The sequence below is a fragment of the Lepus europaeus genome, unplaced genomic scaffold (assembly GCF_033115175.1).
Source record: "Lepus europaeus isolate LE1 unplaced genomic scaffold, mLepTim1.pri SCAFFOLD_29, whole genome shotgun sequence".
Taxonomy (NCBI): domain Eukaryota; kingdom Metazoa; phylum Chordata; class Mammalia; order Lagomorpha; family Leporidae; genus Lepus; species Lepus europaeus.
Genome location: NW_026909167.1, coordinates 2086015 through 2091269, shown reverse-complemented (window position 1 = coordinate 2091269; position 5255 = coordinate 2086015).

Below are 5255 nucleotides of genomic sequence, written 5' to 3'. Positions count from 1 at the left end.
CAAAACATGTGAATGTGCTCAATGTCACTAACCATTAGGCAAATGTAAATCAAACCACAAAATGAGGATCCAAAACCTATAAGAGAATGCAATGCTCAGGTTTTTGTCTGTGCATTGAGTGGGTTTAGAAGATCCTGTTCACCTGCAGAGAGAAGAATCTACATGTAGGCAAAGAAAATCTTACTCTTTTTCTAATAGGCTTGTTTGAATCTTGACCAGTGCCTGTTAGCCTTGCCACAAACTTTCCAGTTTCACTAATTTCCTTCTGCTAAACTCTTATTTAATCTTCTCTCTGTATAGTAGTCCTTCTATCTATTGAGGACACATTTTGTCTTGTTTTGTTTTATTCCTTCTGTCTGTTATTAAGTTCTTGTAAGGAATTGTGACCCTCAAAAGATCCATTCATTTATGCAGTCTTCAGTTTTCATTAGTGACTACATGCCAAGTAGTATGTTAAAGGTAAGGCATAGATCAGAGTTTGTGAAATCAAGAGGCTTCCATAGCCTTGGCAACTCATGACAAGAGCCTTGGGTGATTGCTGACATCATAAATAAGAGTGTCAATTGTTAAATCAACAATGGGAGTCACTGCACACCTACTCCCCATGTAGGATCTTTGTCCTTAATGTGTTGTACTATGCGAATTAACAGTAAAACTACTACTCAAACAATACTTTTTAAACTTTTATTTAATAAATATAAATTTCCAAAGTACAGCATATGGATTACAGTGGCTTTTTCCTTCCCCATAACTTCCCTCCTACCCGCAAACCTCCCATCTCCTGCTCCCTCTCCCATTCCATGCACATCAAGATTCATTTTCAATTATCTTATACAGAGAACAATTTAGTATATACTAAGTAAAGATTTTCATCAGTTTGCACCCACACAGAAACACAAAGTGTAAAGTACTATTTGGGTACTAGTTATAGCATTAATTCACATTGTACAACACATTAAGGTCAGAGATCCTACATGAGGAGTAAGTGCACAGCAACTCCCATTATTGACTTAACAATTCACACTCTTGTTTATGGCATCAGTAATCAACCTAGGCTCTTGTCATTAATTGCCAAGGCTATGGAAGCCTTTTGAGTTCACCGACTCTGATCACATTTAGGCAAGGTCATAGTCAAAGTGGAAATCCTCTCCTCCCTTCAGAGAAAGGTACCTCCTTCTTTGATGGCCCTGTTCTTTCCACTGGAATCTCACTCGCAGAGATATTTCATTCAGGTTTTTTTTTTTTTTTTTGACAGAGTGTCTTGCCTTTCCATGCCTAAAATACTCTCATGGGCTCTTCAGCCAGACCCGAATGCCTTAAGGGATGATTCTGAGGCCAGAGTGCTTCAAAAAGTACTTTATACTTTGTGTTTCTGTGTGGGTGTGTGGTGGAATGTGAAGGCCATGCCAAGGTGGCCACTGGCAAGCGAGTATCAGTTACTCAGGAATGGCTTTGGAAACTGCCTGGCAACAGGCTGTGATTGGATGGCTTTGGAAACTGCCTGGTGACAGGCTGTGATTGGATGGTTTTGGAAACTGCCTGGCAAACTGTGATTGGATGGCTTTGGAAACTGCCTGGCAAACTGTTATTGGATGGCTTTGGAAACCACCTGGCAAACTGTGATTGGTTGGGGCATAGACCGCCCCTTGACAGGATTGGCTGGTCTTGGCTATATAAACTGTTGTACCACCTGAAATAAACGAGTCTGTGGGCTGCTCGCCTCAAGCCTGCTTTCACCCGACTCCCAGAGTCTGTGTGGTGACTCTGTGCCTCTTGCCCCCACCACGCTGCTCCTCTCAGAAATGAACCCACTGCAACATTGTTGAGAAATCAACAGCAACCTGGGTGCAAGCTGTTGAAATCTTAACTTAATACAAAGTTGATCTTCTGTGTATAAAGATAATTGAAAATGAATCTTGATGAAGAATGGGATGGGAAAGGGAGTGAGATGGATGGTTGCAGGTGGGAGGGAGGTTATGGGGAGAAAAGCCACTATAATCTAAAAGTTGTACTTTGGAAATTTATATTTATTAAATAAAAGTTGAAAAAAAGGCAAGGCATAGGCCAGAAACTAAGCAAAGTTCACTGTGCTTAAAGCAGAGTTGGGGTCAGGAGCCATTCACTAAGACAAAGATGGAGAAGTAGGCAGAAATGAAATACAAAAGAGTCATGTAGCTTTCTTATTAGCATGAAGATATGAAGGTGGAATAAGGTGGCAGCTATTGTGTTTTACTTTCTGCTTGAGGAATTGATTGAAGTTGAGAACAAGACTGGGAGCCATGTTAGATAAATGTTGCAATTCCATTTGTGTAGGAGACAGCAGATCTAAGGAAGGTGGCTAGTGGAAGGAAGAGATTTGAGCAGGGAGATGGCAATTGGAATGAAGAGAATTGAGCAGCTAAGGAATAGAATCATCCAGTCATAGATAAATAAATGGAAAAAGGAAAGAATTGATGATTCCCAAATATTTGTCTTTTAGAGTAGTTTGAATGTTAGTGACATATCCCAAGATAAGGATTACTAAAGTGGAAGAAAGTTCTACTTTTAATTTTGCTCATATTGATTTTGAGGAACAAGTAAAGGTTATAAATGATATATGAGTTGTATGCTAAGGAGAAATGTAAATTTATTTAGTATAATATAAAGTATGAATCATGAGGAGTAGAAGAAATTAGCCAGGCACTGCACATTTGTGTAAAGTGTGAAAACAACCACTGCAATGGTAAACATTTGAGCAATATCTGAGCAATATCAATATTGAGTTTTAGGCAGAAGTGATGGCAAATGGACTGAAAATGAATACTCAGAAGTTCAGAGGAAAGCCAGGATATGAGATATGATGTATGCTGAGAGAGGCAGTGTTTGAGCAGGGAGCTTGGAAATGTGTCAGATGCCACCTTCTAATCCCCTTCTTTATTTTTATTAGTTCTCTATCCATTGACCTGCTTTACTTTCATAATAAAATTTATTCTTAATGAACATGTATTTTATATTTTCTTATTAGCATGTGATCATATTACCACTAAGAGAAAAAGGTTCTATATTTAGTGCATAAAAAAAGTGTTTGGCACATTGTAGAACTTTAATGAAGTGCTGAGTGAATGACATTCACTCAGTCAATAAGGAATTAAAAGCATAAATTGCATTAACCAACACAGTAATTACTAATGACCTTGGAAAGAGCAATTTGAGAGGAATACTGGGAATAAAAATAAGGCTTCAATAAATTGAATAACAGAAAGAAAGGAAATTGGGTTTATGCCAACATTGAAGACTTCTTTGAAGAATTTAAATTGATATTGAGAGGGACTGGTACTGTGGCATAGTGAGTTAAGCTGCCACCTGTGATGCCAGCATCCTATTGAGTACCAGTTTGAGTCTGGGCTACTTCACTTACAATTCAACTCCCTTCTAAGGCACCTGAGAAAGTAGCAGAACATGAATCAAAGACCTGGACTACTGCCTCTTATGTGGGAGACCTGAATAAACCCTGACTTGAGCTTGTCTCAGCCCCAGCTGTTGTGACATTTTGGGTAATGAGCCAGCAGATGAGAGATCTGCCTGTCTTTCCCTCTCTCTTATTAAATAAATAAATATTAATAAACTGATAAAAGAAAAATTCACTGTAATCCAAAAGCTGTACTTTGGAAATTTATATTTATTAAATTAAAGTTAAAAAATAAACTGATAAAAGAAAAAGACAATGGTATATCATCTTATTCCAAAAAGATAAAAAATAATAAATTATGGAGAGGACATGGGAAAAGAAACCACCATACACTATGGGTGAAAATGCAAATTAGTACAGGTGTTATGGAGAACAGTATGGCCATTCCTCAAAAAACATAAAAGTAAATCTACCATGACATTGTTATCTTACTCTTGGCTATACAGTAGAAAGAAATGAAATCAGCATAGCATATCAAAGAGACAACAATTTTTCAATAGTCACTACAATGCAGTTCACAGCAGCTAGGATTTGGAACCAATCTAGCTGTCAATCAATGAAAAAGTGGACAAGGGAACATCATTTAGACACAAAAAGAATAAAATGTTATATCCTGCAAAATGTAAAGAAGGAGGTCATAAAATTAACTGAAAGAAGCCAGGACCAAAAACACAAATGTCACATGTTCCTTGTCATCTATGGAAGTGAAAAAAATAATGAATCTGACCATAGAATTGAGATTATTAGAGGTTGGGAAGGGTAGAGGCTAGGGATAGAGGGGGACTGAATAACAGGCAGCAAAATAATACTGAAGCAGAAGTAACTTTGGTGTTCCATAATACAATTTGATGACTACAGTTCACCACATTAGGTATTATGTAAGGGTCTGGAGGAGAGGAGTTAGTAGGATCAAATTTATTAAGAGGAAATTGGAAACATAGCAGTCTAGCTTCATCAATTTCTATGTCGTATATATGTTCAAGTATGCCACTATACCCTATAATAATATGACTATTAAAAATTAATCAAAAATTATTAATTTTTTGACAGGCAGAGTGGACAGTGAGAGACAGAGAGAAAGGTATTCATTTTCTGTTGGTTCACCCCCCAATGGACACTGCAGCCGGCGCACTGTGCTGATCCGAAGCCAGGAGCCAGGTGGTTCCTCCTGGTCTCCCATGTGGGTGCAGGGCTCAAGCACTTGGGCCATCCTCCACTGCCTTTCCAGGCCAAGCAGAGAGCTGGACTGGAAGAGGAGCAACCAGGACAGAATCCAGCACCCCGACCGGGACTAGAACCCAGGATGCCGGTGCCGCAGGCAAAGGATTAGCCTATTAAGTCACGGCACCAGCAAGGATCCACTTCTTAAGCTAGTTACTGGTGCCAACTAGTAACAGGGTCCAATGAATTCCCTGTACTACATAGGAAGGTAACATAAAAGTGCCTTCTTCTGGCAAGAATACGAATTGATACAAAGGGAAAATTTCTTACAATTGGTCAACCAAAGTCAGGAAGAGAGATCACATGGAGTCAATGGCAAGTTTGGTTCCTCAACCCTAATCCTGCAAAGAACTTAATCAATGGCTACAACCATTCCTGATATTGTATGAGGAGCAAAGTGATCTAATTTGGAAGATAGCTAAGAATGGAGTCTCCTGGCCTGCCTCTTGTGATGCCATCTTCAAGGGAAATGTTCACTATGATCATGATCATGATCATAGATCATGAACTTTTTGAAATGCCTTCATAAGAATATATATGCATGAGGCTAGTATTGTGGCATAATAGGATAATCACCATCTTTGAA